Genomic DNA, 13281 nt, shown 5'->3' with positions numbered 1-13281 from the left:
CACAGAGAGAGCGCGACGGAGGAGCAGGATGGGGGAGGTGCCGGAAAAATGAATATCAGCAAGAACCCTTGAAGCTTCGGCTACACGGCGATTATTTCATGCAACAAATAAGTTGATTTTTTTTTCACATTCGAGAATAATTACAATTTCTTTTTTTTTCGCTTGGAATGGGGGGCAGAAACTTTTTCGGAGATCATATGTAACCAGTGGGTAATCGGTGCAATTTCAGTTGCACAATTTTGTAGAGATTCAAATTCGGGATTTAGTCGTGAGATCCGGTCTCGGACCCCGGGCTGCGAAGTCGGTGAATTAATTGGTTGTGACTTTTCTACAACTTTAAAAGCCGAACGTCAAATTTGCGCGTCCAAAGTCGCCATGTTTCTCCTCTTTTGGGCGACCAATCTAAAACGATATAAGATCCTACCGTTACCTTTGCCGCAGGTGGAGTGCTAAGTATTGGAAGTGAAAGATTAGAGTCTTGAATATTGGTGACATCACTGGTGATAACCGATGACATCACAACTCTTTACTAATACATGTATTATTTACAGCGGGTAATTCAAGTTTCCGGCCTACTTATTGGCAGCTCCAACCACAGACTAAATTAAATTCCATCTTCCGTCTGTAGCAATAACCGCTAACATCTAAACCGCCCATAGTCGGTGGGACGCGACTGTAATGATGTAGTTACCACCTGTATCGTCTGACGAGTTGCGTGCCACTTTTCGCCGGATCATTGCTGCAGTGGGCGCGGATTTCCGGGGTGAACCTCGTGTGAATATTATAACTTTAGACTAGAGCTACTGTAACCGCGAGACTTGTGACCGCACGACATGATATCGCAATGTCGCGCTGCTATATTGCAATCGCTTTACCACTATGTCGACAGCAATGTAATGCGATGGACACGATTTGGAGGATGGACTGGGATTCGTGTCTCCGGCCTGTAACCGGCTGTGTGAGCGGAGCCAGCGCTCCATCTGAAAGTGACGGTAACGCGTCCTGACAGCTCCACGCACAAGCCAAACAAATAGAAGGATTTGCTACCACAGAAGATTTCAGCTTCAAACAAACCAATTCAAAACAGATCTCCCCGGCCTGGAAAATACGGCTCCTGCCAGAGGAACGGCCCGGGCAGAAGGATCTGCTTCCTAAACCATGGAGGCTGGAGAGAGGAGAGGATCCGGGATGTGCGCAAAACTATTAATATAGATAGATAGATATGAGATAGATAGATAGATAGATAGATAGATAGATAGATAGATAGATAGATAGATAGATAGATAGATAGATAGATATGAGATAGATAGATATGAGATAGATAGATAGATAGATAGATAGATAGATAGATAGATAGATAGATAGATAGATAGATAGATAGATAGATAGATAGATAGATATGAGATAGATAGATAGATATGAGATAGATAGATAGATAGATAGATAGATAGATAGATAGATTAATAGATAATAGATAGATAGATAGATAGATAGATAGATAGATAGATAGATAGATAGGATAGATAATAGATAGATAGATAGGATAGATATGAGATAGATAGATAGGATAGATATGAGATAGATAGATAGATAGATAGATAGATAGATAGATAGATTAATAGATAATAGATAGATAGATAGGATAGATATGAGATAGATAGATAGATAGATAGATAGATAGATAGATAGATAGATATGAGATAGATAGATAGATAGATAGATAGATAGATGTTTATGTAAGAATTCCTAATAAGCTAATTCCCATTATGTGATGTCACTGTGTTAATCTGATGACATCACTTCATCTCAGTTGTGGCCCAGACACCTGTCTGTGACCAAACCTGTGACGTCATCATAATTGTGAATTCTTCCATGTAAACACATCATTGTATCGTCAGGCGCTAGAATCCATTATTTGGCCTGTGATATTTTTATTTCATTATTTGCTGGGAAGGTGTCTCCAGTAATACATCATTGACCCCCAAAAACTCAGCGCGATAACGTAGAGCATCCGCATGACTTCACCACATGTCAGACGTCACGTTATTACAGGACAGGAAATGATCTCACTAAGAAAACTGAAGAGTCACTGCCCCAAATTAATAATCGATCAAAATGTGATCCACGGATTAGAAGGAAAAAAGCGTCAGCAGCCACCAGTGCCCCCTCCCCCGAGACGCCTTCCATATGGTTTTACAAGGTTCCTTGGGCAGAAATGAAGAAAAACAACAAAAAAGGATAAAGAAAAACATTATATACTCAGTTTACAGCCCCCACACCCAGAAGACACAAGCACACTTGTCTCCAGAAATACTCTGTGCTGCTGGACAAACTTGTCACGTGTGGTAATTGTCAGCCCTGCAGTATGTTCACACAGAGATTTTTGAAGGCAGAAAATTCTGCCTTAAAATTCGGTTTGGAATTTTGAGGCAGATTTTGATCTGCCTGCATGCCGTTTGCCGCGTATTTTGCTGCGTTTTTCGGTCGCGCCCATTGAGAGCAGCAGGCAAAAACGCAGTGAAATACGCTTCCTCTGCCTCTCATTGATGTCAATGGGAAGTCAGAGACCTAAATGCCCGAAGATGGGGCATGTCGCAGGAAAAAATGCCTCCGCCACCCATTGAAATCAATGGGAGGCATTTTCGGCCGTTTTTTGGCACGTTTTCCGACGCGGTTTCCGCGTCAAAAGATGTGTAAAGAAAACTCTGTGTGAACTGAGCCTTAGACCTACACATGACCCCTGTGAACATTACTTGCTTTGGTTATATTTGCCAGACACGTTGTATCATTATCGTTTCTGGTGTTATCACTTGTCCTATGAATACTCCAGTCAGCAGTCCCATGTAACGTGCACATCACTGGGTTTGTGGCGGCAGACCAGATACACAAGATACAAACATATATTTCTGGTTTTCCTTTCTGGTGGAGTCTCGGATCTCATTGCTCGGGCTTCTATCCTTCCTTCCTGTTTGGAATTATTAAATGTACCGAAAATTAGGCGAATGATAAATTGCGTGCGGCGAGCCGTGCGCCGGCATTACAGCCATTTCAGCCTATAATCTGTTAAAGCTTAAGAGCCCATTTATTCAATTTTCCACCCTCCGTACCCCAAATTAATCCTGCTCATTAACTCTTTCACTTCTTTGTACCAAGAATCCATTGATTATTGGTGTGACAGAATTTAGGGGAGCTGCAGAATTCTGGGGAGCTGGAGATATTTGTTACCCAGGTGTAGTATCCATTCCCTGCATCACCAGCCTAGTTAGTAATTTGTGCTGCCGTGTCATGGGGGGCTGCAAGCAAAGTAGCACAAACTTGTGGCCTGAGGATAAGTAACAAGGTCATACAGCCTGGGAGCTAACAGGAAATCAGCAGAATTATGACTTCAGCTCTGGATGTGACTGGAGTACTCTCCCTAGCGGATTTCCAGCTTTAAAGCATTATATACATCAGAACTATAGCTCATCTCCGTCTCCTCCCAGCAGCCTGTACATGTCCAGAAACCTCCTCAACCAGCAAAACATTGTCTAGTGTAATACAGTAAATATAAAACAGAGAGGAGAGGAGGGAGATGCAGCTGCAACTACTCTGCTCATTTCTGTGAGGCTGTATGCTGTGGGAGGGGAGAGGGAACAGTAGGGGAGCGGATCTGATTGGCTCATTGTCTTGTGCAGAGCACTATAAGATGTGTTAGGCGGGATTCACACGACCGGGTCGCGTCCGAGCCCGAGTGCCGGCCGGTAAAATCGGCCATTCTGCCCGGCCGGTTTGCATAAAGTTATGCATCCGTGCCGGGCAGATCCGGACAGTGACATCAGCGGCAACTCCTGAAGGGGAATCCCCATGTGTTCGGGGATTCCGCTTCAGGAGTTTCCCCTGATGTCACTGCCCAGATATGGACATCAAGCGCTCTGTCCAGGAGCGGAATCCCCGAACACACGGGGATTCCGCTCCTTCGAGGAGCTAAAGTGCGGCTAGCACATAGCAGAGCGGGGAGATACCTCCCTGCTACAGTAGTAGCAGCAGCAGCAGCTGCTGCAGCTGCTAGCGGCGCCATCAAAGGTGTCGCCGAGCCAGGGTGCTTTTAACAAGCAGGAGAAGGGAGCCAGCGCAGCGCTCCCTTCCACCTGCTGTACACCCCGGCCCTGCCACACCGTGTACAGCGATGCCATTCGTCAGAATGGCATCAACTCCTCCTCCTCACATGCACTCTGCGCTGTGAGGAGGAGGAGATAGAGCGCAAGAGCCGGAAAACCCGGCCGTCACTCGGGACACATCCCGGTGATGGCCGGGTATTACCCGGCCCCATAGACTTCTATGGGAGCCGGGCGGCCGGGTACCCGGGCGAAAATAGAGCATGTCCTATTTTTTGACGGGCGGTTTTCTCGTGTGAATAGCCCCATTAGGGGTCTATTATTCCTAATGCAGCCGGGTGCCGGCCGATTTATGAACGGCCGGCACCCGGCCGGGAAACCCTGCCGTGTGAATGAGGCCTTACGCCTCATTCACACGACAGGGTCCGAGTGTCGGCCGATAAAATCGGCCGTTTTGGGCCGTTTTTCCCGGGCCGGTTTGCATCCGTTTTGCATCCGTTCCGATTCCGTTCCGTGTTGCTGTTTTTAACGGCCGATTTTGACCCGTTTTGCATCCGTTTTTTTTCCCTGTCCGTTTTAAAATCGGATGAATTTCATTTAAATTTGTTGCCACACACAGCCCTTTGTAGATAATGCAACACAGCCCCCTGTAGGTAATGCCACCCAGCCCCCTGTACGTGATGCCAACCAGCCCCCTGTAGGTAATGCCACCCTGCCCCTTGTAGGTAATGCCACCCTGCCCCTTGTAGGTGATGCCACCCAGCCCCCTGTAGGTGATGCCACCCAGTCCCCTGTAGGTGATGCCATCAAGTCCCCTGTAGGTGATGCCACCAAGTCCCCTGTAGGTGATGCCACCAAGTCCCCTGTAGGTGATGTCACCAAGTCCCCTGTAGGTGATGCCACACAGCCCCCTGTAGGTTGCACCCATCCCCCCCTCCCACATTGCAGGAGAAGTAACTGACTTCAATGTCCATATATGGATAGTGTAGTCACTGACTTCTCCTGGAGAGGAATTCCCTGCCACAGGTCGGGAATTCCGCTTCAGAAGTGAGTGACGTCACTGTGTCCATATATGGACAGTGTAGTCACTCACTTCTCCTGTAGCGGAATCCCACGGCCATAGAGTCGGGGATTCCGCTGCAGAAGTGAGTGACATTGCTGTGTCCATATATGGACAGTGTAGTCACGCACTTCTCCTGTAGCGGAATCCCCGGCCATAGAGTCGGGGATTCCGCTGCAGAAGTGGGTGACATCGCTGTGTCCATATATGGACAGTGTAGTCACTCACTTCTCCTGTAACGGAATCCCCGGCCATAGAGTCGGGGATTCCGCTGCAGAAGTGGGTGACATCGCTGTCTCCATATATGGACAGTGTAGTCACTCACTTCTCCTGTAGCGGAATCCCCGGCCATAGAGTCGGGGATTCCGCTGCAGAAGTGGGTGACATCGCTGTGTCCATATATGGACAGTGTAGTCACTCACTTCTCCTGTAGCGGAATCCCCAATCCCCGGCCGGGGATTGGGGATTCCGACTCCTACAGGGAGCAAAAAAAGACCCTCCTCCTCCTCCTCACATGTACTCTGCACTGTGAGGAGGAGGAGGAGAGAGAGCGCGCGAGCGACGGAATACATGGCCGTCACTCGGGACACATTCCGGTGATGGCCGTGTATTACCCGGCCCCATAGACTTCTATGGGAGCCGGGCGGGCGGGTAAACGGCCGAAAATAGGGGGCATGTCCCATTTTTTGACGGCCTGGTTTCCCGGGCCGTCAAAAAATCGGTCGTGTGAATAGCCCCATTAGGGGTCTATTGTTCCTAAGCCCTTATTCACACGACAGGGTTTCCCGGCCGGGTGACGGTCGTTCATAAATCGGCCGTCACCCGGCTGCATTAGGAACAATAGACCCCTAATGGGGCTATTCACACGACCGATTTTTTGACGGCCCGGGAAACCTGGCCGTCAAAAAATGGGACATGCCCTATTTTCGGCCGTTTACCCGGCCGCCTGGCTCCCATAGAAGTCTATGGGGCCGGGTAATACACGGCCATCACCGGAATGTGTCCCGAGTGACGGCCATGTATTCCGTCGCTCGCGCGCTCTCTCTCCTCCTCCTCCTCACAGTGCAGAGTGCATGTGACGAGGAGGAGGAGGGTCTTTTTTTGCTCCCTGTAGGAGTCGGAAATCCCCAATCCGATTCCGCTACAGGAGAAGTGAGTGACTACACTGTCCATATATGGACACAGTGACGTCACTCACTTCTGAAGCGGAATTTCCGACCTGTGGCAGGGAATTCCTCTCCAGGAGAAGTCAGTGACTACACTGTCCATATATGGACATTGAAGTCAGTTACTTCTCCTGGAATGTGGGGGGGGGGGATGGGTGCAACCTACCGGGGGCTGTGTGGCATCACCTACAGGGGGTTGGGTGGCATCACCTACAGGGGGCTGGGTGGCATCACCTACAGGGGGCTGGGTGGCATCACCTACAAGGGGCAGGGTGGCATTACCTACAAAGGGCAGGGTGGCATTACCTACAGGGGGCTGGGTGGCATCACCTACAGGGGGATGGGTGGAATTACCTACAAGGGACAGGGTGGCATTACCTACAGGGGGCTGGGTGGCATTACCTACAGGGGGCTGTGTGGCATTATCTACAAAGGGCTGTGTGTGGCAACAAATTTAAATGAAATTAATCAGATTTTAAAACGGACAGGGAAAAAAACGGATGCAAAACAGGTCAAAATCGGCCGTTAAAAACGGCAACACGGCCCGGAACAGAATCGGAACGGATGCAAACCGGCCGGGAAAAACGGCTCAAAACGGCCGATTTTATCGGCCGACACTCGGACCCTGTCGTGTGAATGAGGCGTAAGGGCTTAGTATTTGGGAAGTTCACCAAAGCGAGGGCAAACATCACACCAAAAAAAAAAACTCCACTCAGAAAGCCTCATTGAAAAAGTATTATACAGCTCTCTCTTGCTCTCTCTCTCTCTCTCTCCTGTTCCCTCTCTTGTTCATCCTGTTTTCGGTTCCCTCTCTTGTTCGTCCTCTATCAAGTTTTTTCTCCTCTCCCTCTCTCCTGCTCGTCCTGTTTTCTATCTTGTTCGTCCTCTCTCCCGCTCTTTCTCCTGCTCTCTCCTGTTCTCTCTCTTGCTCGTCCTGTTTTCTGTTCTCTCTCTTGTTCATCCTCTCTTCCGCTCTCTCTCCTGCTCGTCCTGTTTTCTATTCTTTGTCTTGTTTGTCCTTTCTCCTTCTCTTTCTCTTCCTGTTTCTGTTCTCTTTCTTGTTCGTCCTTTCTCCTGCGCTCTCTCTCTCTCTCTCTCTCTCTCGCTCTCCTGTTCTCTTTCTTGTTCGTCCTTTCTCCTGCTCTCTCTCTCTCTCCTGTTCTCTCTCTTGCTCGTCCTGTTTTCTATTCTGTCTCTTGTTCGTCCTCTCTACCGCGCTCTCTCTCTTATCTTTTGGAAACTGTACTTGATGAAAATGACTAAAACAAACACTTGAGATTTGCAGGATTGGTAATCAGGGCTATTTGGCAATCACTTGATTGTATGTTTGTATACTGTATAATACACGAGTGACGCTGATGCCGCTTTTATATCCCGAAAGCTGCAACAAGCAGAGAGCATATTAGATCCCGGGAAACATAAATATGGATAGAATACCGGAGCATCAAACGCTCCTCATATCGGTATCACCTGTATATATGTATAGCATGTGATTATTGATAGAATGTGGCCCTATATAGGATGTGATTATTGATAGAACGTGGCCCTATATAGGATGTGATTACTGATAGAACGTGGTCCTGTATAGGATGTGATTACTGATAGAACGTGGCCCTATATAGGATGTGATTACTAATAGAACGTGGTCCTGTATAGGATGTGATTACTGATAGAACGTGGCCCTATATAGGATGTGATTACTGATAGAACGTGGCCTTTACAGGATGTGATTACTGATAGAACGTGGTCTTGTATAGGATGTGATTACTGTTAGAACGTGGCCTTTATAGGATGTGATTACTGAGAGAACGTGGTCCTGTATAGGATGTGATTACTGATAGAATGTGACCTGTATAGGGATGTCATTACTGATAGAACGTGGCCCTATATAGGATGTGATTATTGATAGAATGTGGCCCTATATAGGATGTGATTATTGATAGAACGTGGCCCTATATAGGATGTGACTACTGATAGAACGTGGTCCTGTATAGGATGTGATTACTGATAGAACGTGGCCCTATATAGGATGTGATTACTGATAGAACGTGGTCCTGTATAGGATGTGATTACTGATAGAACGTGGCCTTTACAGGATGTAATTACTGATAGAACGTGATCCTGCATAGGATGTGATTACTGAGAGAACGTGGTCCGTATAGGATGTGATTAGTTATTTAGCGTGGCCTGTATAGGATGTGGTTACTTATTGAGTGTGGCCTGTATAGGAAGTGACTACTTATTTAGCATGGTCATGTATAGGATGTGATTACTTATTTACCGTGGTCCTGTGTAGGATGTGATTACTTATTTACCGTGGTCCTGTGTAGGATGTGATTACTTATTTAGTGTGGCCTGCATAGGATGTGATTACTTATTTAGCGTGGCCTGTATAGGATGTGATTACTTATTTAGCGTGGCCTGTATAGGATGTGATTACTGATTTAGCGTGGCCTGTACAGTATGTGATTACTTCTTTAGCTTGGCCTGCATAGGATGAGATTATTTATTGAACGTGGCCTTCATAGGATGTGATTACTTATTTAGCGTGGCCTGTATAGGATGTGATTACTTATTTAGCGTGGCCTGCATAGGATGTGATTACTTATTTAGCGTGGCCTGTATAGGATGTGATTACTTATTTAGCGTGGCCTGTATAGGATGTGATTACTGATTTAGCGTGGCCTGTACAGTATGTGATTACTTCTTTAGCTTGGCCTGCATAGGATGAGATTATTTATTGAACGTGGCCTTCATAGGATGTGATTACTGATAGAGCGTGTTCCTGTACAGGATGTCATTACTGATAGAACATGGTCCTGTATAGGATGTCATTACTGATAGAACGTGGTCCTGAAAAGGATGTCATTACTGATAGTAATCACATCCTATACAGGACCACGCACTAATAGAACTTGGCCTGTATAGGATGAGATTACTTATTGAACGTTGTCCTGTGTACGATGTGATTACTTCTTTAACGTGGTCTGTATAGGATGTGATTAGTTATTTAGCGTGGCCTGTATAGGATGTGGTTACTTATTGAGCGTGACCTGTATAGGATGTGACTACTTATTTAGCATGGTCATGTATAGGATGTGATTACTTATTTACCGTTGTCCTGTATAGGATGTGATTACTTATTTACCGTGGTCCTGTATAGGATGTGATTACTTATTTACCGTGGTCCTGTATAGGATGTGATTACTTATTTAGCTTGGTCTGTATAGGATGTGATTACTTCTTTAACGTGGTCTGTATAGGATGTGATTACTTATTTACCGTGGTCCTATATAGGATGTGATTACTTATTTAGCGTGGCCTGTATAGGATGTGATTACTTCTTTAGCTTGGCCTGTATAGGATGTGATTACTTATTTACCGTGGTCCTGTGTAGGATGTGATTACTTATTTAGCGTGGCCTGTATAGGATGTGATTACTTATTTAGCGTGGCCTGTACAGTATGTGATTACTTCTTTAGCTTGGCCTGCATAGGATGTGATTACTTATTTACCGTGGTCCTGTTTAGGATGTGATTACTTATTTAGCGTGGCCTGTACAGGATGTGATTACTTCTGTAGCTTGGCCTGCATAGGATGAGATTACTTATTGAACGTGGCCTGTATAGGATGAGATTACTTATTGAACGTGGCCTGCATAGGATGTGATTACTGATAGAGCGTGGTCCTGTATAGGATGTGATTACTGATAGAGTGTGGTCCTGTATAGGATGTGATTACTGATAGAGCGTGGTCCTGTATAGGATGTGATTACTGATAGAGCGTGGTCCTGTATAGGATGTGACTACTGATAGAGCGTGGTCCTGTATAGGATGTGATTACTGATAGAGCGTGGTCCTGTATAGGATGTGATTACTGATAGAGCGTGGTCCTGTATAGGATGTGATTACTGATGGAGCGTGGTCCTGCATAGGATGTGATTACTGATAGAGCGTGGTCCTGTATAGGATGTGATTACTGATAGAGCGTGGTCCTGTATAGGATGTGATTACTGATAGAGCGTGGTCCTGTATAGGATGTGATCATGGCTCTCTGCAAACGTTCCCTAACGCCCCCAGAGTCCCTACAAATACCATAAACCCAAATATGAGCAGCGCCGACCACGTCCATGAAAACATAAGCTGCTCCTGACCCCACAATGATCTCCCATCTAATCATGGTCCGGGGGGCGTCCACCACTGAGGGTCCGGGAAAACCTCTCTGATAAGAATGATTAAAGACACAAGATCTGCTCTGACATTTACACTATTTGCTGAATTACTTATTGACTTCACATCGTCATCACTCGCCACCGAAGAGTTCAGCCAAAGTCTACAGATGAGAACGTGGATCTCCACATCGTCCAAACCCACAAACATCTCTACTGCCCCATAATAAATATGTAACACGGATCAGGCCGGAGAGACGGCAGTAGATAGATAGATAGATAGATAGATATGAGATCTCTTTATCTATCTATCTATCTATCTATCTATCTACCTATCTATCTATCTATCTATCTATCTATCTATCTATCTATCTATCTATCTATCTATCTCATATCTATCTATCTATCTATCTATCTATCTATCTATCTATCTATCTATCTATCTATCTATCTCCTATCGATCTATCTATCTCATATCGATCTATCTATCTCATATCGATCTATCTATCTATCTATCTATCTCATATCGATCTATCTCATATCTATCTATCTATCTATCTATCTCATATCGATCTATCTTATATCGATCGATCCATCTCATATCTATCTATCTATCTATCTATCTATCTATCTATCTATCTATCCTATCTATCTGTCTATCTATCTCATATCTATCTATCTATCTATCTATCTATCTATCTATCTATCTATCTATCTATCTATCTATCTCATATCTATCTATCTATCTATCTCATATCTATCTATCTATCTATCTATCTATCTATCTATCTATCTATCTATCTATCTATCTATCTATCTATCTATCTATCTATCTATCTATCTATCTCATATCGATCTATCTTATATCGATCGATCCATCTCATATATATCCATCTCATATCTATCTATCTATCTATCTATCTATCTATCTATCTATCTATCTATCTATCTATCTATCTATCTTATATCGATCGATCCATCTCATATATATCCATCTCATATCTATCTATCTATCTATCTATCTATCTATCTATCTATCTATCTATCTATCTATCTATCTATCTATCTATCTATCTATCTATCTATCTATCTCATATCGATCCATCTCATATATATCTATCTCATATCTATCTATCTATCTATCTATGTATCTATCTATCTATCTATCTATCTATCTCATATCGATCCATCTCATATATATCCATCTCATATCTATCTATCTATCTATCTATCTATCTATCTATCTATCTATCTATCTATCTATCTATCTATCTATCTATCTATCTCATATCTATCTATCTATCTATCTATCTATCTATCTATCTATCTATCTATCTATCTCATATCGATCCATCTCATATATATCCATCTCATATCTATCTATCTATCTATCTATCTATCTATCTATCTATCTATCTATCTATCTATCTATCTATCTATCTATCTATCTATCTATCTATCTATCTATCTATCTATCTATCTATCTATCTATCTTCTCTTTCACACCATGGTGCCCCCTATATTTAGTACACATGAAGCTTCACAGAACTGACAGTGACAATGTTTTTACCTTTATGTGTGATGTCGCAGTGATGTCATAAGTGAGATGGAAGATAATTCTCCGCTTCTGTCAGTTTCCTTATACCCTATTGACAAAAGAAGATGAAGAGACTTAGAACACTGAGGCCTCGCGGCAGAAGACTTTCCACCACGTATATGATAATTCCATGGTATTTGGCATCAGACAAAACAGAACCAGAGAACATACAAACCCATTATATGAAATATGGGCAGGGATGAGACATTTATCATGGACCCACAATTTTATCTTTCTGCTCCTCCCAGCTGGAGGACCCAGAAACATTAGTTATCTGATGGAATAGATGTAACATCCACAGGGATAGATATTGTAATACCATTGCTACTGAATCTGGCACACTGTCTCTTTAAATTATTTAGAATTATCTGAGAAAGAACAAGGTCACTTATGGAAATCAGTGCAAATAAGTCGGTAAACAGCGTGAATCTGTGTTACTACAACCTCGCAACCAGTAACTTCACACATCCATTCCTATACTAAACCTGAATGACATCATATATTATACTCCACTCACATCCAGAGCTGCAGTCATAACATGATTTTTTTTGTCAGCTCTCAGGCACATGAGGCAAGTCACTAGCAGTGTGTCAGATCCTGATAGATTCCATGTAGTAGCTGCTAGAATTCTAGATGCAGCTCTGGGTGTAACTGGAGTATAAGTTATGGATCAATATCATAAGTAAAGCAAAGTAGATCTAAAGTTGCATTCTATGCTCATTGACTCTATACGGTCCAGTCTTATGGAAAAAAAATCTTAAAAAAGCTTAATCATTGTATAATGAAAATCTCTGCCACTTTTTTTTTATAGAAAATGTTTCAATTTCTCATCATTTTCAAGATCTATCAACCCCCTGGAGAAACAGGTTTATATCTGAGAGATATATAATTTATTTTTGTATTGAGAATTTTTGACAAACAATGAAAATACAGTATGTCTGAGAACCAAACCCCCAGCCAGAGACAGAGTCCAGAGGAGGGATGTACTACACAGACCTGAAAGATTAATAACAAAATTTGTCAAAAATTTAATTAATCAGAAGTAGAAGGCACGATGCCAGGCAGTGGTGCAAGATGGACCACTATCATAGCAAGAAGAAGACACTGTGCCTAGGGCATAGATATATTACAGTCAGCCCATGTGGCTGCTATGGGGTCTATGGTGAGGGAAGCAGAAGAGCCAACCCTAAGGTCAT

At 43.9% G+C, this 13281-nt stretch overlaps 1 protein-coding gene across 3 annotated transcripts in view; it reads right to left on the bottom strand.

The window, feature by feature from the left end:
- Positions 1-13281, bottom strand: part of CNTFR (ciliary neurotrophic factor receptor) — a 440906-nt gene that overhangs the window by 328185 nt on the left and 99440 nt on the right. For 2 of the 3 annotated variants that reach the window (XM_075842688.1, XM_075842662.1), the window contains exon 2: positions 12059-12134. The exons of the other annotated variant lie outside the window; for it this stretch is intronic. The gene's annotated coding sequence lies outside the window, so the exon portion shown is untranslated. The remainder of the gene's footprint in view (positions 1-12058; positions 12135-13281) is intronic. 3 annotated transcript variants of the gene reach the window in all.

This window comes from Rhinoderma darwinii, chromosome 1 (genome assembly GCF_050947455.1).
Source record: "Rhinoderma darwinii isolate aRhiDar2 chromosome 1, aRhiDar2.hap1, whole genome shotgun sequence".
Taxonomy (NCBI): Eukaryota; Metazoa; Chordata; class Amphibia; order Anura; family Rhinodermatidae; genus Rhinoderma; species Rhinoderma darwinii.
Note: the sequence above shows the minus strand (reverse complement) of the source record. Positions and strands in the feature narration are given on the sequence as shown.